Source organism: Pinus tabuliformis, chromosome 6 (genome assembly GCF_031772625.1).
Source record: "Pinus tabuliformis cultivar Carrire ecotype Pingquan chromosome 6, CPIR1, whole genome shotgun sequence".
Lineage (NCBI taxonomy): Eukaryota > Viridiplantae > Streptophyta > Pinopsida > Pinales > Pinaceae > Pinus > Pinus tabuliformis.
Genome location: NC_142292.1, coordinates 1,887,371,093 through 1,887,394,867, shown reverse-complemented (window position 1 = coordinate 1,887,394,867; position 23,775 = coordinate 1,887,371,093).

Here is a 23,775-nt window from a genome sequence, read left to right as displayed (position 1 = left end):
GGCAGGCAGCAAAAAGAATTTTAAGGTATGTCAAAGGTACCAAAATGTTTGGCATATTATATAGTGTCTCAGAAAGTTCAGATTTAATTGGATACACTGATAGTGATTGGGCTGGAAGTGTAGATGATCGAAAAAGCACTTCCGGTTATGTTTTTCATATGGGTTCAGGAGCCATTTCATGGGCTTCTAAGAAGAAGTCCATTGTAGCATTGTCTATAGCAGAGGCTGAATATGTGGCAGCTACAGTAGCAGCATGTCAAGCAGTTTGGATGAGAAGAACGTTGAGGAGCTTAGGCCAAGAGCAGGCAAAAGCGACAATGATTTTTTGTGACAATAGCTCAGCTATTGCATTGTCAAAGAATTTAGTGTTTCATAAGAGAACGAAACACATTGACACAAGGTTTCACTACATCAGAGAATTGGTGAACAATGGAGAAATTGTCTTAGAACATTGTAGGACTCAAGAACAGGTAGAAGACATCTTGACAAAGCCATTGGATCAGAAAAGCTTTGAATTTTTAAGGAAGTGTCTAGGTATGACTGAATGCCCAGCAGTTGAAATTAAAGGGGAGTGTTGAAATCTAATTTCAACTGCGCATACGTACAACGCCCAAACCGCCGCAGCGAAACCAGAAACTACCCCTGTCAGATTTCAGACCGCCTTTTGGTGTGGAGTGGTTTCCGTATAATCAACTCCGATACAATGTAATGCAGCCACGTGTTCCTCTACATATGTCAGCAGAACTGACTTTTCGGACGCTAATGTTCAGCACAAAGGAGCCTCCCGAAATCTTTGTCCACCGTCTGATTCACTTCAATGTTCTCCGCCGTCCATAAATCAAACCTGCATACGAGCCTGCATCGAATTAATTACATTGCGTGGAGTAAAATCAAATTTGGTTGACCGCCGGTAAAACAATTTAATGAATTAAATGTGCCCGTAGAAGTATTGGTAAGAGTTTTAAATTTTAATGTTTTTTATATATACCAAAGTATGGGCAAGTCAACGTACTGATAAGTTTTTTGTTTATTGATATATGTAATGTTTTCTTATCCATTTTTGTATGTAACAAAAAAAAGCATGAAACGCACAGCGTGTGCGAAAAACAAATATTACCAGAGTCCATTGTGAGAGAAATTGCACAGCAGTGCATGAAGAAAAGAACAGAGGGAAGCCCATATGTTTTTGTAGAAAGTTTCTATATGCGTTTTTTTTTTTAAAGGAAGATATGCACAGCAGTGCGGGGAGTATGAGTTTTTAGAGTTGCATATGTAAAAAAAATTTACACCAGTATGTGTAAAAGTAATTTTACACCAGTAAATGTAAAAGGGCTTTTACAGCAGTAAATGTAAATGTGTTTTTACACACCAGCGGTGTAAATACTCAGGAGGAGAAAGAGTAAATATTTTGTTGGCTGAATGTTATTTTTTTTGGTGAATCCCTCTCAGTAAAAGAGGGTGAATATGTATCAGGCATTTTGTTTTAATGAATAGAAATCATTTTATGGTGGTGTAATACTCTATTCTCAGTCATTTTTTTCTAAAGCTTCCATGTGCACAAAAGATCCTGGAGAGAAGGAAACAGAGCATTGCCTCTGTGTGTTCAGTTTTTATTTGTTTTTGGGATTTTACCAGAAAAATCCCCAACAAAGCGCAGCCGTGGCGACAACTACGTTAGAGAATATCATGGCGATCGTTGGAGCAGCTTTGCTTGGAGGAGCCACCTTGCTTCTGTAAACTAGTTAGATGCCTTATGCATTATCTCCATTCTGCCATTCACTCCTCTTGAAGGTGAAAATCTAGTGTGGGTTGTTGGATCTGAGTCTTGTTTATGTGAGATTTCTTTTATGGTTATTCAGTCCCACTATCATGTCGATGGAGTGGACGGCCAGCATATTCATTAGACATCCTTCATTTATAATGTTTCATGCCTGATTTTCCTCTTATTGGGGAGATCGTGAGTAAGAATGATTATTGTGTTTTTGTTGGAAATGAGCTGATTGTCTAGTGATAATATTGCAATGAAAATATGAGTGTGATGTTGTCTTCTCTTAATGTTGGAAAATTTCGAATAATACAAAGACGTGGTGTTATAGACATTTTTGTGCCTTATAGCATTGAGCATGAAATGTCCATAATCTAAGGGATCCAAAGTTCCTAAACATGTTGTTCCTACCCCTAGAGCAACAAGGCTAACAAACCACAGCAATTCACAGAAGTTCTCCACCAGAAACTGCTAAAAAACAAGTCAATTCAGGATCATGTCAATGGCTCCACTGGCTGTCTGCGCTGAATGTCAAAGCCAACACTGGCTACCTGCGCTGAGCGAGAGTGGACATGTGGCAAGCTCATTTCTCAAGGTGTCAAAACCCAGGAAGCTTCCAAAATGACACTTGCCTCAGGGAATTCGACTATGATGAGTAAGAGGTTCCAAATCTCCAAGTGGAAGCAAGAACCTCCAAGTGGAATCAAGAACTGACAGAGGGAGAGGACACTAGTCAGATCTCAAGCTGACTCATCCTCTCTCCAAACATCTATATATGGATCTCTCCTCCATGAGATGTAGAGGCTGGAATTTTGTTATTGCAAAGAATTGCTATTGGTTTGAGATCAGAATCATTGGGTGCTTAATGCTTTGAAGGGAGGTGAAGATAGGAATTCCATTTTGCTGGGAAGGAGATGCTGGATTGGAGCCCTTTGGGTTGTATCTCTTCCTGAACCTTGTTATTCATCAATAAAGCTATCTTGGTTTCTCCTATATACTGGTGTATCTTTGATGTATGATTGCATTAGTATGTTTAGTTTACTTCTAATCCTGAACTAGTTATGAATATGAATCTATGTCTTGTGTAGTGTTCTTCTCTTGTGATATTGCAGAAACCCGTTGAAGCTGGGCAAGCGAGAAGGCAAGTAGCTGGGAACTCTCCAAGAGAAGAGAAACCGGATCGAGGGACAAACGGAAGACACCGGTTAGTCCATCCATCTCTCTTCATTCTAATTCATAAAGGAAGAATACTAGAATAGCTGTCTCTGTTTGTTGCTAAGGCACTGTCACACCTTAGGTGGATAGGATCGTCCTGCATAGGCATTTTTCCCCACAACAAATTGGCGACTCCACTGGGGAGATCTGTTTAGTCATTTTATTTGTGTCTCTATCATTGTTTGTTTCATAGACTCAACAGCAACAATCAAACTGCATCTGCTCTTCTCAGATGCAAAGTAAACAGTTACTGCTTTGATCTAATCACTGGATTTGTCTATGAGCTGAAAAATGGACTCACAAATGATTTGATGATCCTTTGTGATAGATCTTAGTACCCCCTCAAAGCATCCCTTTGATTGTACCTTGTTTGTGGGCCTAAAACCGTTGATTAATCAGCAATCTGTGACCTAGAACCCAGTGAGAAACTCTCGTTTCCCCTTCAGCGCGACCCCTGTGAAGAGGTTCTGCATTTCAACGCAGGTCCCGTGAAGGCTACCTGCGCTGAATGTCAAAACCTTTGTGTTGAGGTTGCGCTGAACCAGTTTGGCCTTGTGCAGCTGGGGTTCTCTGCTCTCTTTTTCCCTGTTTTGATCTCTGATTTTTGCAGCCTGTAACCAGCATAGGTACCAGTCTGATAACTCCTTTTCTCTGCTTAAATTCCGCCTCCTTTTGTACAAAAAGACTGTGAGTATTTTTATGTGTTTGTGGCGTCATTTACAGTTTTCCTTTGCATGAGTGAAATAATCATCCTGTAGCCCTTGATTCAGATCTGTTCATTGTGATCTTAGGAGAGAGTTCATTGGCTGTTTATAGTTGATTATACATTTACTTTTGCTTATTGGTTTGAGTTTGTCTCTTTTAAGTGTCGAAACAAGTGTTCATTTCGAAAGTCGTAAAGTGTTGTATTCTCTTCTACCCTTTCTGACTTCGAAAAAGTAAACTTGTTTGTATTTGTCATTTAAAAGCAAATTCAAAGTTGTACAAAAAGCTTTCTTTGTAGGCATCAATACTAAGAAAGCGGAAAACAAACACCTGCATTGTGCATTTGCATCTTGATAGTTTGCATGCTTGATTTAGGAAAAGTGCATTAGAGTGTGCTGATTGCTCTTTGAGAAAAGATGGTGTCTTTCTTTTCCCTTTGTAGCTAGGATTTTCAAAGTTGAAAAGATATAAAGCTTGCTTATCATCTTTAGACTGCATTTAGGAATTGTACCATACATCTCGTGGTGATCCAGAAAGGCAAACTTCTAAAAAGATCAACTTAAAATAAACTGAATGAACTTAACAACGCTTTGCAACATAACGCACAACATAGAGGTCTAGGCTAGAGACGTGTTCCGGCGTCGTAAAGCCTGGTGACTGTCGATCTCGTTGAAGGTGGGTGATTCCTCCTGAGGGACGATAGCGCCAGTACGGATTGTGCTCCCACGTACCGTCGCATATATATTGGGAGACCCCTATAGGAATAAAACCTTTATCCTTAGGAAGCCGTGTCGGCCGCCCTACTGATCGCAATGCACTGAACAACATTCAGGAAGATCGACTGCCCGTACCTTAAAAAGTATTCTGCGGTTTTGCGAAAAGTTTGGCACACCCTCTGCCTAGAGCTCCAGAGCAGTTCCTTTTGGCCTTTTTCAGACTCTATAATGGAAAAAGTCCATCTGAGCATTTGTCACTTCGGGCTCGTTAAAACATCGAAGGAGACTAGAGTCATCTTTAGCTTTTTCTCAACTCTTTAAAACTGAAAAAGCAAGTTGTGTCTAAGCGTCGTTAAAAATTTATTTTAAACGGAACAATCACCCTTTATTCCTGCGTTGATCTTTAGGTTGAAAAAATGGAGCCCACCAACCAAGGAATTCCCCTTGGTGGAAATCCTAGTCCCTTCTCCTCTTGGGGAGATGTTGGTGCACCCCATATGGCCACATTGTCGCTTCCAGGACTGACAATTGGCCTGCCAGTCTGGCTCTTTTCAACCAATGTCATTCAGAACACCACTATTCCTGAACAGTCGAGTCAACAGTTAGACCAGACCAGAGTTACCCACCAGCCTTCTACTTTTTATAATTCTTCCTCTTTTCCTTCCTCTTCGCGTGATGGAACTGGTAAAACAAAAAACCAAGTTCCTAAGGAGAAGAAGGAAAAGAAGAAAAAAGAGAAGAAGAAGAAGGAGCCAAAAGCGACTGGGGGCAAACAAGTGTCGTCTGATAAAAATCCACACACAGCACTGATTAGGCCTAAATCGCCATGCGTCATATGCAAGGGAGACCACTTCCACAGCGATTGTCCCTGCATCCCTCAGATACTAAAGGACTGGTCTCCCTGTTTGCACAATTCAGTAGCGTCAACCTCTGATAGCCATGTTGACAGCCCACCGTCAACTAGTGAAAGTGAAGCCCCAGGACAGAGAGGGAAAGCTAGATTTCCCTACAAGTTGTGTGAAGGCGACCATGCCATCCACCATTGTCCCTTCTTAGACGAGGCTAAAAGAGTTTTGGAAGATCGCTCGATTTTACGAGCGCAACTTCCTCCTGGATATCAAAAACTCCTACCAAGTCCCTCACTAGCTGAGAACCCGGCTGGCCCGCTCAGGTGGTCAGCCGAAGAATCTATCATTGAAGATGAACCGTCTGAATCCATACCTGACGAAAGTCAAAAGGTTGAGGCGGCAGTTGACCCGGTTTTGCCTTCAGAGGCTCTATCCTCGAATGATACCATCACAGAGGAGAATAAAGATGACACCGTCCAAATTCTCTTCATTAACACAGACTCTGACGAACAAGAGGGCAATTTGCCCATTCCTTTATCGCAGGAAGGAACTTCGTCAAGGTCATACCCGACCATCTATTCGGTCCCACCACCAAGCAACCTAGTTGTCTCGTTCGACTGGAACCAACTAGGCAGACCCTGGTTACCAGCCAGTATACCATTCAGAATTATCATTCAAATATACAGAATGGTAATGGCTGGCACTATTATTGATGAGGGGGCATCTGTGAGTATCCTTTCCTCTATTGCTTGGAAAGCGCTTGGTTCGCCAGTGCTTTTGCCTGAAATGAGAAATCTATCAGGCTTTTATAAAGGAACCAGTCGACCTTTAAGGATCCTCCCCAATGTGCCCATAACATTGAAAGGGAAGACCGTTCAAATGAACGTGATGGTCATTCAAGGACCCTTGGATTATAACCTACTCCTTGGACGAGACTATATATATTGCATGGGAGCCATCATCTCATCACTCTTTAGAGTAATGTGTTTTCCGCATGAAGGAAGAATGGTCAAGCTCGTGGACCAACTTTCATTCCCCGGATCACGCATCGCAAATAGTCATATACCATCCCTAAATGGTCTATTCACGCAAGAAGTGTCTCAACCCACGGTCCGTCCTCCTGATGAGAGCGAGTAATCTGGGAGGATATGACTGAAACCTAGGGGGCATGCGTCCTGGTCTGTTTCGGCAGGGAAACTTTGGGTATAGAGTAGGTTTCCACGGGAGAATATGACTAGTCTGTACCCCGTCCGTCTAGGAAGAGGGTTATTCTAGAATAAGATTCTTTTGTCAAAGTTATGTGAGTTGGCGGGCTAGGTCACTCACCTTTGTTTATCTCGGTAGACATCGCCGAAGAAGTGTTTCATTCGTGGCCGTGAATGAGACAATCTTTGGGTAACCTGAAAGAAGTAGGCCTCTCTCGGTGAAACAAATGTTTTGACGGAAATGAAGTAGGGGTAACCTTGAAATCGTACTTTATACCTGGGGGCATGCAAACCTTTTGGAGTGCAAGCAAGGGGCGGCTATTTATTTTTTAAATTTTTAGGACCTCTAACCCTCTAAACTTGTAGGATTAGTCGTTTCCGAACTTGCATAACGAAAGGATCCGGAGCAAAGCTTACGTAAGATCTAAGCTCCCTAAAAAATAACATCTTCAATGAGACACTCTTATCATATGACTGGTATATTCGAGCAGTTTTAGCACATAGTTCATGCTCGTTAAAAAATAAATGCAAGATCCAAGCAGTTTTAGCGCATAGTTCATGCTCGTTAAAAAATAAACATAAGATTGAGCAAATGTTTCAATCCGCGTTTAAGCTCGTTAAAAAATGAACCACCACCCGGTAAATAACCACTATGAATGTAACAGTATCATCCATTAAAGCCTTGGTCGTGTTTGCACCGTCACCTCCACTTTTCCATTGGTCGATCGTTCACCTCCATATGATTGTTTACCCGTTTTGAGGAACAGCTGCGAAGAGTGATTTCACCTAGCCATCCTTGTGACACTGCCGTGATTGGAAAATTCCAACCCGTACCTGGAATCAGCTGCTAACCCTGTTTATCACTCGTTCCTCAAAAGACGAGTCTTCTTTAAGCTCTTTTCATCTGACTCGTAAAATATGAAAAGATTGCCTAGTTTTGGCCTTCCAGCTCGTTAAAGCGACCGGAAGTGCTATCCCTCTTCTAGATTTTAATCTTTTTGGACCTGAGGGATTATTGCACAAAAAGATCGAGCGCTTGTTTTGTTCGGCTTGTTAAAACTATCGAAAACTCATCCCTTCTGTATTGTTTTATACTTTTTCGGACCTAAGGGATTAGATGACGAAAAATGAACTTTGGAGTTATCTTTACGTACCTTTTCAGACTCTCTAAAAATGAAAAGGGACCGAGTTGTCTTTGTCATTAGACTCGTTAAAATCATTAAATAGCGACAAACTTGTCTTTAGATGAGAACGAGTTTCACTATCGCTAGGCTCGTTAAAACATAGCGATGGGCTTGCCCGAAGGGCAGGTTATAGAACAAGCATATGTTATCCTCCGTACCACACTTTTCCTCCGTACCACAATCGGGTTGGGTTGTTTCATTCACCGGTCACATCACCATGGTCTCGCCATACCATCCATATTTGGGGTAATGCTACCGATCCATCGCATCAGTGTTGCCATATGTTCAAGAGAAGTCATTCAGAAAAGTCAACCGTGTCCCATCCACTGCCATACATTATCCTTCATCCTTTCATGACCGCCACCCTGAATCATATGTCACAGATCGTTTTCACCTCCATTAAAATCATTAGCTCCGTTCCGTGTCACTGATGTGGGATTCATTAAGGCCCTCCTTTGACGGATCGCTTCTTGTCGACATCAGCTCATTATCCAAGAAGTTGATCTAGGAACACCCCCTTCAGTACTTTGAAGCTTGCATGCCTAAATGGCAAGTTTCTCACTTCTGGCGACAGGTATACATCAATGACCTTCGACCGAAAGATTTTGCGTGGTGTTCGATGCCAAGTCCTTTATTCACACCACGTGAATTGTACTGTAGTACCTTGAGGGTCATTATCATTATCGGTGATTCCTCTCGCGCTTGTTAACGGTTTACCTCATTGACCGGTAATCAAGCGATGTCTTTCCATGTTCGACTTCAGAACATTTCTCACATGGATCGACTTGTACTTAGAGTGAAGATTGAACAAGTTTGAAGACCCCGGATCTAGTTTCATCCATCTGGGCTGCGATATATATTCAGGAAAGATAAAGACATTGACATGTACATCATTGCAGAAGATAATCATCCTACTCAAAGGATGATAATTTCATCAAAATTATCAGTCTACCATCAGACGAGTATCTGTTCTATGTATGGAAAAATGAATTTATAAAGCTGAGCATGGGAATGCCCGCCTCAGCTAGATCATGAAAGCAGTATGAAAAATAATGTATTGTATTGTATCTTATTACAGGTCTCCTCCCAGCATTGGATGAACTTCGGACCCTCCTGGATAAAGCATTTCACCCGATAAACGGCCTCATACTTTAGGGGGCAACTGTTATAGACATTTTTGTGCCTTACAGCATTGAGCATGAAATGTCCATAATCTAAGGGATCCAAAGTTCCTAAACATGTTGTTCCTACCCCTAGAGGAACAAGGCTAACAAACCACAGCAATTCACAGAAGTTCTCCACCAGAAATTGCTCAAAAACAAGTCAATTCAGGATCATGTCAATGGCTCCACTGGCTGTCTGCGTTGAATGTCAAAGCCAACACTGGCTACCTGCGCTGAGCGAAAGTGGACATGTGGCAAGCTCATTTCTCAAGGTGTCAAAACCCAGGAAGCTTCCAAAATGACACTTGCCTCAGGGAATTCGACTATGATGAGTAAGAGGTTCCAAATCTCCAAGTGGAAGCAAGAACCTCCAAGTGGAATCAAGAACTGACAGAGGGAGAGGACACTAGTCAGATCTCAAGCTGACTCATCCTCTCTCCAAACATCTATATATGGATCTCTCCTCCATGAGATGTAGAGGCTGGAATTTTGTTATTGCAAAGAATTGCTGTTGGTTTGAGATCAGAATCATTGGGTGCTTAATTCTTTGAAGGGAGGTGAAGATAGGAATTCCATTTTGCTGGGAAGGAGATGCTGGATTGGAGCCCTCTGGGTTGTATCTCTTCCTGAACCTTGTTATTCATCAATAAAGCTATCTTGGTTTCTCCTATATACTGGTGTATCTTTGATGTATGATTGCATTAGTATGTTTAGTTTACTTCTAATCCTGAACTAGTTATGAATATGAATCTATGTCTTGTGTAGTGTTCTTCTCTTGTGATATTGCAGAAACCCGTTGAAGCTGGGCGAGCGAGAAGGCAAGTAGCTGGGAACTCTCCAAGAGAAGAGAAACTGGATCGAGGGACAAACGGAAGACACCAGTTAGTCCATCCATCTCTCTTCATTCTAATTCATAAAGGAAGAATACTAGAATAGCTGTCTCTGTTTGTTGCTAAGGCACTGTCACACCTTAGGTGGATAGGATCGTCCCGCATAGGCATTTTTCCCCACAACACGTGGCGATCTGATTTTTTTCAGGGTTGATTCAGAAACTGAACTGAGAATTACTTGTAGCTCTTCAACCTGGATTACAACATTCTTTTGTGCAAATTTCATATTCATAGCTTGCACGTGAGCGTCCGAATGATTTAATGACAAGTTATTTAAAATATAATAACAAGCTTTTATCCACATTTCTGGGAATTGTGGCGGAGTATCTTCCCTCTGCAACTAAATCCACTCACAGAGCAGAACAATAAACTTTTTCTCTTGTTAGATGCTGGTCTTAATGGGGTCATATATGACAGCGTTTTAATCAGTGGTATCTTTAACGTTTTTGAATCCATGTTTCGAACATCTTTGTATATTTTTTAAGCTTTGTCATATTTATAGTGCCTTCCCATGGAAATCAGAATTCTGAGTAATAATCCTCGGTATATTTCTGATTTATTTTTGCGTGTTTCAAATATTTGTTTAAAACACAATATTTTCTTATTTTTCTGAGAGAAATCAGTGTACATCTATAAAGTATTATTTTTTACTTTTAAATGTTTGTCATTACAAATTAGTATTCTTATCCCATTAAAAAATTTCTAAATCTATGTTTCAAAATATTTCAATATAAAATATAATTTTCCCCATATCATCAACCGTTCAGAACTTAAAATGCAGTTTCAAAATAGTCAATCATATTAGGTTATTATTTTTATAGATATTTTGGTGTAACAATTTTCTTATGTCATTTGATTAGGATGGTTATTGAATTTTTGCAAATACTAAATTGTGAAGCACCTTTTTAATGGTAATGTGAATCATTATATTTTACTTTATTGTTTTTTTAATATTTAACGAGTAATTTAAAATTTATTGTTTAATATAAAAATATAGTTTATAAATAATAAAATGAAAAAAAACAATAATAAAAATTTAAAGGTTAAAAAGTAATAAAATAATGATAAATGATTTTAGTTTGAGTATTTTGTTCAAAAATTTGCTTCTTCCGAGTTGTGTAGGTTCAAGTTTTCATAGATATATAACATATTGTAACTCACATGTTTGTAGTATTTCTAAAAAGAAAAATGAAAAAAGAGATAATAAAAAAATATTTAGGTCTAATGGTTAAGAACTTGTGTTAAGAATTTGAATGGGGCTATGAGTTCAAATCCAGAATCCCTAATCCCTACAAAGAGAAGTGCGAAGAAGTCATAAGAAGGTTTCTTTTGGGACATTGAAGGTAGATTCTTCTCTGTAGGTAAGGAGGAGTGAAGAAGAGATTCTTATGGGGCATTGAAGAGGAGGTTTCTTGGAAGGATTCTTCTCAAATACTCATTATGGGTAACCTAGAAACATATTGGTAACTATCTCAATAAAAAGAACACAATAATAACATAGTGAAGAAAAGACTATAAGCTAAGAAGTAAATGTACATCACAAGCAATTATCAAGCAGAGAAATATTTTAACTATTCATTAAGAAATTTGCAAGCCATCTCAGGAAAGGTATGAAGGAAGCATGGAGGTATTTATTCTCTTCAAAGAAAACATCAATCAATTAAAGAGATGAAGGTCTCTTCTCGGCCCTCTCTAGTACATTCCAAGACGAAGACATCTTGGTAATTGATAGTGGTTCATTAAGGCACATTACTGGTCACTCCAACTAATTGAAGACCTTATCTAAAGGAAAATATGCTTACTCTATGGAAGTTGGAGACAACAAAAGCTATTCGGTGAAGGGCATTGGATGAACTTCCTTAAAACTCAAGGATGGAAGCAACATCCACCTCAACAACATTCTATTTGTTCCAGGTTTGCACAAAAATTTACCTTCTATTTCAAGTTTAGAAGATAAAGGAGATATAGTAGCCTTCATTGATAGAAAAGTAGTGTTTGGGGAAAAGACTCAAGCATATATGAAGCTATAGTTATTGACATTAGAGAAGGAAAGCTTTACAGATTAATATCTCCTGTAAACCAAGCCCTAGTTCACACTCAGATTAGATTGTGTGAATTTTGGTATCGAAAGTTTGGTCATCTACTGTTCAAAATGCTTCCAACCTTAAATTCCATAGTAGATGAAATACTGAATTTGATAGAGGATCATGAAGGTGTCTGCGAGGGATGTGCATTATGCAAGAATACCAAAATATGATTTGGAAATAGTGCTTTGCAGTCGAAATAAATCTTGGATCTCGTTCAATCTATGTGTGTGGCCCTATGACTCAAAAATCACTTGAAGGTCATCTATACTATGTCACATTCATAGATGATCATTCAAAAAAAGCCTGGGTTTACTTAATGAAATTCAAGCATGAAGTATTTACAAAATTACAATAATTCAAGGCTGAAGTAGAGAACCTTATAGAAAGAAGAACCCAGATACTGAGATCTAATAATGGAGGGAAATATACATCCAAAGATATTATAGCATTCTGTAAGGAGTCTGGGATTAAGAGGGAGCTGATAGTCCCATACAATCCCGAACAAAATGGAGTCGCGGAAAGAGAGAAAAAATCCATTGAAGAAAGTCTAAAAGCAATGTTACATGATGAATATCAACCTAAGTTTCTATGGGGAGAGCCAACAAAGAAAACTATCTACATTAAAATTCGATGTCCTCACAGATCTCTAGATAACAAGACATCATAAAAAGTGTTCACTTGGAAGAAGCCAGCTATAGATCATCTCCGAATATTTGGGTGTGCTATGTATATTCATGTACTAATGGACAAAAGGAAGAAGTTGGATCCTTCTCGTATGAAGGGAATATTTTTTGCATATAGTAACTCATCAATGGCCTATAGAATCTATATGAAAGATGGACATCACGTTGAAGTTAGTTCATGATGTCATAATGATGAGAGTATAGAATTGAAGAAGTCAAAAGAAATTTCATAGATTCTAATAACAAAGAACTTCTGATACTTGAGGGGGAAGTTGACAAGGTAGGAGAAGGATCCCAACATGAAGAAGAAGGGCCAAGTGAACTTGTTCAACTTGTGTTCATCCCTGAAACAAGGAAAAGACACAATTGGTTGAAATGCAAACTACTTGACGTAGAAGGTCATGGGGCAGAACAAGGATCATTTAGAGAAAGTAAGATACCCAAGAAATATTATGAGCATTATGCATAAATGACAAAAATAATATAAGCAGAAACACCAACCTTTGGAGAGGTTGTAGGATATCAAGAATGGAAGGATGCCATGAATAAAGAGTATCAATATATAATGAAGCATGGACTTTGCAAGATTGTACCTAGGACCAAAGACAAATATGTGGTTACTTCCAAGTGGATCTATAAGATCAATCATTTAGTTGAACGAAGTATAGATAAGTATAAAACAAGATTTGTGGCTAGAAGGTTCTCTCAACTTGAAGGCATCAAATATGAAGAAACATTTTCTCCAACAACACGATATACAATGATTCTTTCATTAGTCTCTCTGGTAGCCTCGATGGGATTGAACATCCACAAAATGGATGTCAACGCTGTGTTTTTGAAAGGCACTATAGATGAAGAAGTCTATATAGAAAAACCCTTGGGATTCAAAGTCAAATATAGGAAGGCATATGTTTGAAAATTGAAGAAAGAATTATATGGCCTCAGGCAAGCACCAAGGGCATAGTATGCTAGAATGGATGCATACGTAAAAAGAATAAGCTTCACAAAAAGTTCTACTGACTCGAACCTTTATATTAAGGTTGTAAACAATTAACATGTAATTATTCTTTTGTGTGTAGATGATATTTTCTTGACATGTGTTGAAGGTCAAATTGAAGAATGTAAGAAGTAACTAGCATCAAAATTTGACATGAACGATATTTGGTTGATGCATTACTATTTGGGACTGGAAGTCTAGCAATGACCGAATGAAATCTATTTGGGTCAAGGAAATTATGTGATCGAGATTCTAAAGAAGTTCAACATGATGGACTATAAACCTATGACCACGCCAACGATCACAAACTTGAAGAGTCTAAGGAGCTCTGAATAAAGCCTTGTGGATCATTCCAGGTATAAACAACCTCTTGGCTCATTGATGTACTTGGTGAATACTTGACCAGACATATTTTTTTTAGTAAATGTACTCGGTCATTTCCAAGTGGAGTTGAAGCATGATCATTGGATAACAATAAATCATATTCTAAGATATATCAAAGGAATCATCAACTATTGTCTGAAATAGGATATAAGGAATGATTTCCAATTGATTAGGCATACATATTCTAACTAGTGAGGCAGTGAGCAAGATGTAAGAAGCACTACGAGAGGATGTCTCAGTTTAGGATCCTCCATCGTCTCATGGATGAGCAAAAAGAAAGACATTGTTGCTTTGAGTAGTGTTGAGGCTGAATATGTTGCAACATGTGAAGTATGCAGGGATGGAGTATGGTTAAGGAAGTTGTTATCTAACATGTTTGAAGGATCGATGAACCCTACAGTAATACTTTGTCATACATCAATTGTATTCATTTTCCTGAGGATCCAATGTTCCATGCAAAGGAAAATCACATCAAAAACAAGTATAACTATATTCAAGAGCTAGTACAAAATAATGTGTTGCAACTATGATATATATCCACTCATGAACATGTAGCTCACATATTGGCGAAATCACTTCCAAAGAAGAATCTTCTATACTTAAGGGACAAGCTTGGTTTGGTGGATTTTTCCTCCCTAACTGAGAAGGAGAGATAAACACTACATTCTTGTCTTAAATTATGAAGAAAGAAAGGAGGATTGGGTAAACATATGACATTTGATACTCTTTGAGAATGTGGTAGGGCATTCAATACAAGAGTAGTCATGGACCGATATACTTTGAGGATTAGCTACCCAAGATAAGAGTAGTCCAATGGGAAGTCATACTCTATGAACACCTGGGTGGATTATATACCTTGGGAAATAATGATGATGGTGTCTATACATCATTGGTCTCGCCAAAATTGTGCTATGATCTTCTTGAGGGATAGAGATGTTAGAGATATGACAATTTTGGCTAATACGATGCTCTCCAGATGGGTTATCAATTCAACTCTTCTTATGAGATATCTGCAGATTGATAATTCATGTACCTCTTATGAACACCTCCCTAGTTAAGAGGGAATGTTGAAAAATGTGTAACTAGTGTTGGTTTTCATAACTATGAAATTTATTCTTGTAAATATAAAACGGAAAATAAATTAGTATTATTATTATTATTATTATTATTATTATTATTATTATTAGAGCATATTTTTCATGCTCAAGTTCCTTTATTTTATAGGTCAAGCACCCATTGTGTGATTCTATGGTTTGTCCTAAGTATAAGAGTAATTTTCGTATATTGAATACCCCATGGGCACATTGTAAATTGTAAATAAAAAAAATATTTTGTCTTTAAAGTGTCAAATACCTCCAAGATCAAGTCATCCTAATGAGATGTCAAGTTGGCCTACATGAGGAGCCATGCTCATCCTTGAAGAAGCCTATATAAGAGGAACTCATCCTCCATTTGGATCACTCACCCACTCATCTCTTTTGTAAATAAGAAAAAAAAAAAAAGTCTAAGAAGGAAGTGAGAAGAAGAGGAGGTCGAAGTCGAAGTGTTTTGGGCCTATTATATTCTTCTTGGAAGAATGAAGTTAGAGTTTTTTTTCTGGGATCTTTGGTGGTTCAATTTTGGAAGTAGAAGAGAAGGGAGGGCAAGTGAAGGTCTCTTAGGGTATCTTAATAGCCATAGGACTCAAATCAAGGCAAACGAATTCAAGAGGAAGGCTATTGGAGGGAGATCTAAATCTCCTAGAGAAGCATCAACAACTGCAACAGTAGCTTGGGAGAAGAATTTATGATTTATTGGTAGGACAAAGAGATTGCATCAGGAGGCCATGGTATACTTGATCTCGGAGTGTATTTATCTAATTCTAGGTCATGGTATTCATCCACTGAAATATATGAAAGATAAAGAAAATATTTATGGGTTTTTGCCTCAAGAGGAGGGATTTTCACCCTAGATTGTTTCCTATATACTGTGTCATTGTTCTTACTATTTTGGAAGTTGTTTTATGTATTGCACATTAGAATAATAAATAAAAAAATCTAATAAGTAAAAGGTAACACAAGAAGTTATCAAGTTAAGGGAGTTAACATATTCATTTCCCTACTCAATTCTGAACATGGTATTAGTGTTTAGGTGTTGAAGTCAAGAAGGATCATTTAAGAAAGTAGACACATGAGAATCAAGCCTCGAAGAAGGATCATAGAAAATCCAAGGGCTGCCAAGGGAAACATCTTCAAAACCCTAAATCGCAGAAATCTACACCAACAAGAGTCTCAAAATTATCTTCAAGAAGGAAGCATGAAGAAACACTGAAATCATAGAAGCACTTCAGAGATCATCACTCATACATCACCAAACATGTGGAAGCTCTTCAAATATAAGGAAGGTTAGATTGAAAGGAAATCTTCTCTCTATTAGAGAAATGATCATTTGAAGCAACATCATTATGAAGTTGAAGATTCTCTCTTCATAAGTAAGTGCATTTTCCTTATTCTAGTAGAAAAGACTTCATGTTTTAAGGAGAACCAAAAGTTGGTTGGGATATCAAACTTTCTTGTATGGAAAAGAAGGATAGACATAGCCCCCAAAGTAAATAAAGTCATTGAACATATGCATGTAAAGGTCTCCAAGCCATCCGAAGAACAAGAATTATCTGAATACATGGAAAGGGATCTCAAGGCTCAAAATATTCTTAAGGAATCCATTAAATATCCTCCCATTTCCCATGTAGCCGAGCTGAATACATATAAAAAAATATATGATAAGATGGTATAAATTTTCTTTGAAAGCATGATAGGAAAGATCATATCAGTTAAATATGATCTATATGAATTGAAGGTATGAAAGGATGAAGGTATATCATCATGAATTTCAAAAGCATCTCAAATAAAAGGTCAATTGCATGATCTATGAGAGATGGTATCTCATAATTAAATGATCTTCATTATTCTAAATGCATTGACTAACGAACAAGGTAACCTCATATCTACAAGCGAAGCGGAATATATCCCATTCACAAAATTATGGTCTCTTTGCAAGGAAGAAGAAGACAGGTTGAATAAAGAAAGTAGCATAAGATCAGATAGAAGAGATCAATCAATGACAAGAAGAGAAGGGAAATTTAGAAAGTTTGGTCCTCAAAAGAAAAAGAAGAACATGGCTAAGGAAAGATGCTATGGTTGTTAGAAACTTTCTAACTATAAAAGAGATTTTCCTAAACACAAGAGGGACACGGAAGAAGCCCATATTACTAAAGAAGTGAAAGAACCTAAGACAAAGAAGTTCAAGAAGGAAGAAGAAAAAATATACCTACTATGACTCAGATGACATTCTTCACTAAGAAGTTACTTTATAATTGTAATTTATAGATAGGATGCAATGTAAATAAGATAGGATGCATCATCTTAGAAAATAATACTCTATTAGAATCATCAAAAGTAAGAGCTCGTAACATGGGAAACAAAATAATGTCTAGAAGAAATTATATTGATTACAAAGAATGGAAGCTCTTGAAAACCTCATTGCAAACCTCAAGTGATACTTCTAAAGAAGTAGAGGTCATCACCGACTGAGATCATCATACAATAGTCAATAAAGAAACATCCATAGGGTGAGGATATGAAATATCCTCAAGTTTCTCTCATTGAATCCTTATCAAAGGATTCACTGATTTAGAAAGGAAGCAAGAGTTTCATTGAGAATTCCAACTCGTGGGATTTAAGAGATGATGTTATGATGACACATCAGGAGAGAAAGTCTAAAGGATAATGTTCTTTCATTCAAATGAAGCTACTAAAAGAAGTCTAGATGAACAAGAGGAATATACGAGGTATGTATGCTTACATAAATTATTATGAAAATCATGTCATATTGTTACGGATAATATGGATCACTATTTCCATCTTGGGAAATATCAGGAAATGATCTCATCCTCTTAAATATTGCATAAAAGAATAAGTCACACTAGATGAAATCAACGTAATATCTTCTCATATGAATCATCAGGAAGATGACTACAATTGAGGAACTCCAATCGGAACCTCCTCAGAATTAAGCGTGACAAGAAAGGAAGAGATCATCAGAATATGCAACAAAGGTATAAGGAATTCAACATTTGAGACCAAAAAGTGCTGACAAGAATATCTTCGAGAAAGATATGAAGAATCTGATAGGAGTCAAAAAAATATGGAGACCCTTAACAATGGATATCTTTGGGAAATGTGTCAATATGCATGCAGTATGTTGATACCTACATGAAGATGTCATGATGAAAGACCATCACAAAGGTAATTTTGATCTAAGTGTTCATCTCTTATTTATTTAACTAATATCTAGATTGGCTTATGTAGGACTGCCAAAGGGAAGATCTTTAAATGACTTCTAAGAGGACCATATTGAGGGATGTAAGATCCTTCTGGAAAATATCGCTTGAAAGTAGAATGACATAAAGAAGAGCTAGATGAAAAAATCATGGATCACTTTCTAATGAAATAAGGACATGACTAACTCATGGCTGAATGTGATGGATGGTTTGTCCCTATGAATAAGTCCCCAAAAGATGAAGTCTCAATGACAAGAAATTTATGACATCGAAGGAGAAAGGATTTCTTTGAGTAGCTAGTTGTACCACATGAGGAGCTACTATAAATCCCTATTTAAGAGGGATGCTGAAAAAAAAAAAAATTGGAAGAAACTTCAAAATTCCTAAGCCATAGGGAGCTTAGGTACGTTATGTTTTAGTAGGAATGAGTAAATTCTTTTATTTGAAAATGTCCTCCCTATTTTAGAAATAGAGATATACATGACATTCTGGTCTTCACATGGGAAGACAGAATGGAAGATTGGGTATTGGGTAATCATTTTGCATTTGATGCTCTTTGAGGATGAGATAGGGCATCCAATAGGATAATAGTCATGGAGGAACAATATTCTTTAACGACTAGTGAGTCCAAGATAATAATAATCCTCATGGAAGACACCCTGGGTACCAGGGTAGGGTTGTTCCGAGAGAGACAATGATGAGGGTGTCTATAAATCATTTGTATCACTAGCATTGAGCTCAGATCTTGTGGAGATAAGGAGTTGTTAGTTAAGTCCTTGCTATGTAATAGTGTCAGTTGATATGATGCTATACAAATGAGTTACAAATCCAAATTCTTCTTATGATAAATTCTTCATATTATGAAAGTCCAAGGGCCATTATGAATACCTTCCTAGCTTAGAGGGAGTGTTGAAAAGTGTAACTAGGTTCAACCTTCATAATGACATGTAATTATGATTTTATGTAATGAGATGTAAAGAAGAAAAAAAAAATTATTGTATTGACTTGCTTCATGGGTTTCATAAGAAAGATATTTTAAATTTGAGTCAAGACACCCATTGTGAGGCTTTAGGATTTTTTTTTCATCTAGTCATAAAATCTTAGAGTCATTTTCATGTAATGAAGTCATGTTACACTTTGTATAAGGTCAAACTTGTATATTTAAAGTATCCTCCAATATCTTGTCACTCATCCTCTTCAAGTCGGCCTACAACAATGGAAGAACATGCTGGAGGAAGTCAGCCTAACGTCTAGGGATCATGTCGACTTAAAGGACATGTACAAATGTGTATATATAGTCACACTCGACCTCCCTTAGACATAAGAAACTTGAATTACATTTTGGTGAAGAAGTGCAAAGAAGAAGGGATACAAAAGAAGAAGTGTGAAGAAGGGATATAAAAGAGAAGTGTGAAGAAGTGATAAGAGGAGTTTCTTCTGGGTAAGTGAAGGACAAATTTATTTTTGGGCTCTGAAGAAGAGATTCTTCTGGTGCAACGAAGAGGAGGTTTCTTCTAGGGTACCGAAGGAGGTTTCTTTTGGGATATTTATTTTGGGTAACTGAGATAAAGATATATATATTGGGATTCTCTAGAGGAGGAAGATAGGGATCATAGAGATTGAGTTTCTCCATAGGAAGTCTAGGAGAAGCCAGTGTGAAGAATAGAGACCGAGCTTCTATAGAAGGAGCTGAGGAAAACAATTAGAAGGGAAGATGTATAGCATCAAGGTTAGTGACAAGGTTTTTTGGGGGATAGTAGTGTTGAGGCTATTTTTCATGGTCTTGCTACTCATCAATTAAATATCTATAAGAATAATTTTGATCAGGTCTTCCTCTCAAGAGGTGATATGTTTTGGCCCTGGATGACAAGCCTACATACCATGTCACTTGTCTTTTATTCTGCATATTGGTAATTGTCTTGATGAAAAGAAAACAATAATAACATAGCAAAGGAAATACTATAACATAAGAAGTATAAATATATCACAAGAAATTATCAAGTAGAGAATTTTTTTAACTATTCATGCCCTAGATTCTGACTTGGGAGGAAGTGAGTAGGATGGATATTTTAGTTTAGGATCCTCCATGGTCTCATGTATGAGAAGAAAGTAAGTCACCATTGCTTTGAGTAGTGTTGAGGTTGAATATGTTGCAGCATGCACTACAAGAAAATAGGACATTGGTGAGGGGCGAAAAATGTCACCATAAGCTCATCAGTGATGGTCAAAAGAGCCTTCATCATGAAAAATTGAACGTCACCAAAGGTGGCATCGCCAAAGGTATAGGTGTTATGGTGACATTCAAATTCTGTCACCAATAATGATTTATAATGACGGATAGCGACCGTCACCATTTCATATGAGAAATGGTGATGGACCATAACCTCGATCACCAAAAACTAAACGTCACAAAAGGTACCATCACCAAAGTATAGGTGTTATGGTGACATTTAAGATCACAACGAATATTGATTATAGTGATGGATAGTGATCGTCACCATTTCATATGAAAAACAACAATTTATTGGGATGGATATTTCATGGCCTTCACTATTGGTACATATATATGGTGATATTCAAGGTCCGTCACAAATAATGATTATAATGACAAACAATGAACATGACCATTTCATATCAACAACAATGATTTATTGTTATGGGCCTTTCATGGTTGTCACTATTGATGCGTATATATGGTGGCATTCATTGACCGTCACAATTTCATATTTTGGTGAGTGTCGAAAAATGTCACCATAAGCTCATTGGTGATGGAAAAAAGAGTCTTCGTCACCAAAAATGGATTGTGGCCATTCCATATGGATATTAGGGCAAGATGGAATCTAACCACCAACACCCTACTTGAAAATAAATTTCTCTTCCATTGAGCTAGCACCCTTTAAAGAATTAGACTTTCAAAAAGTAGACTTTCAAACTTCATAAATTGAAAATTCTACAACTTTCAATAAATTAAAGTCTCAGCAATCTTTTAGTAAACGAGCAAAGCAGCATCGAAGTTGCTGGTCCCTACCTAATGGTTATGGAAGTTATGAAATGTGGGTCAAGGGAAAAATACTTATGTATAAGATAATCAACACGTTCAGTTGAATACTCAATTAGAAGTGAAACTTTGAAGACATTTATAACCTATAAATGACCTATAACTAGCAAATGCACCACAATATTTCCAAGGACATGTCATAAGTGAGTATCATATGGAAGAAAAGAATTGATGAAGACAAATGCAATATGTTATAGATTGAGTGAAGGCAAAATATCAATGTTGTTGTTGTTGGGTGTTTAGATATCTGAATGATATCTAAATTTATGTGCAAATGTAACACGGATCTCCGAAAACCATGAACGATATATATATATATATATATATATATATATATCCCCTTCACATAAACCAACATGAAATTTGGAATTTCACAAGTCCGGACTCAAAACATGACAACAACCAACAAATAAAAAAAATTGACTTGAATAGAAAGCAATAGCTTCACCTTCATGCTTGAGCTACTTCTGTTTATTTCAATTTGACTTGTGACATTCTTCATCTTACAAGGAATCAAAATCATCACTAGTATTAAATTCATCCAACATGGAATTTGGAGATCCCATTGACATCTGCATTTTTGATGCCATGCTTGAAAACTACAGAGATCTATGTCGATAGTAGAATAAGATGTGTGCCTGTTTCTCAAGAATTCCTTATTAGCCATTGTTACGTAACATAAACCAAAGAGACAACACAATATCAACGTACACAAAATCCCCTACTGAAATATAATCATAACTTCACTAAGAAGTCTAAAAGATGTCCTTAACTAATAAACTTTGTATTTAGAAATTCTATTTCTTTAGATTTAGAAAAGACTACATTGTACAAGACTTATGTCTATTTATCCAGGCAATTATATCATAGCATATGTCACACAGAATCAATCTACAGTACCTAAAGTAAAGAGACAAATTTCCTCAAAAAAATAGAGTTGAAAAGAACTTTGAAAACTATATGTTTGTCATCAAAGCTTTAATTAGTTTAACAAAAAACTAGTTGGAGTTTGAAAATCAAAATCATTCATAGGAAACAAACAAGACAATAGCCAAAGTCTCTATTCATACAAATAAAGCTAGAATCACTATTGTCATTGTAGATAACTGAAATTTGGGCAGTGGTCTAATAGTTAGAGCTTATTTGTAGGGAAGACTCATCAATACCATCATTTTTTTCCATGGTCTGTTGTGTCCCTAGATCCATATTAGATAGCTTACTATTCTCAAGTTTACCTTTCAAGTACTGATTTTTGGCTCACCCTTTAAAACAAAATTCTACCACTCCATTCGATTTTTTTTTGTCAGGAGAATTGGCAGAGCCTTCCCACCGTCTGTTAACAGAAAGAAATGTTTTTAACAAGTTTTTTGTACCATAATGACAAACCAATTGTCCCTAGGTAATATAAACCAATATCCAAACCTGAAAATATGAACCATAAGAATTGTATAGGCGGGCCTTGGCCTTGTGCTTAACATGAAATATATATTCTCTAGAAATATATATGAGGAAAGTACGTTAATTACATCACAACGTCATCATAGGTGAGCCCATATGTCTTGAAACACCTCAAAATACCCAGGTTATTACAATATAGACATAATATGATTGATTATATTCTAAGGGTCAAAACTATAGGGTTACATCCATGATATTATTTGTCAAGTATCTATGCCAATGAGAGCATGCACAAGTATGAAATCGTTAATTCAATGGAAAAATATATGGAAGGTTGTGGCCAAACTACCTCACAAAGTTCATATAACTGATTTGCCACCATATAACGAACTTGCCAAGACTTGGCCTGTAAAAGAAAGCATAGTTTCAAAATAGATTGAGATGAGTTCTAAATTTTTTCTTAAAAAAAGAATTGTAATAGTTTCCAAACATTATAAATCAAAGGCCATTGGAAAGAACACATACAAAATTAAGCTCATCTAATGTATATAAAAAAAAGTCACTAGATGCACTAAGAAAAGAAAAAAAACATAAAAAATAAAAATTCTTCAACTATGTAATTAGTTGATACAAATGAAAATGAATATAATGGATCTATGAATGTCATCAAGAATACAAAGTGAAAGCCAAAAACATAACTGATTTTCCAAAAATAACAAAATCCTAATCTGTTGTACAATATAAATGTTCTTCTCATCATTACCCATGCCTTTGAAATCTAAATTTATGATAGGCTTGAAAAAATTTCAACCCATAGGTAATACTTAATTATGCTGAAAGGTTCAATACGCCTACACTATTCAAGCACAAGATTAAGATTAAGGGTTTACTAAGCCTCCACTATTAAAATATGCGATTAAGATTATAATGATTAAAGTTTCAATAAGCCTCCACTATGCAGCCATGACAGTAAGATTGGAAGGATCACTTTAATTCAGTTAATAGTAAAGTTCATAACAATAGTTTTAGTCAAATCGAGGTCAACAGTGTATCAATGAAGATGTGAGGATAACTTATGCATATAAGGCATGTCAACACAGTTTGGGGAACTTGAATCACTAAAATAAAGCCCATTTTTTGTGCAGCTTAACTCCAAATA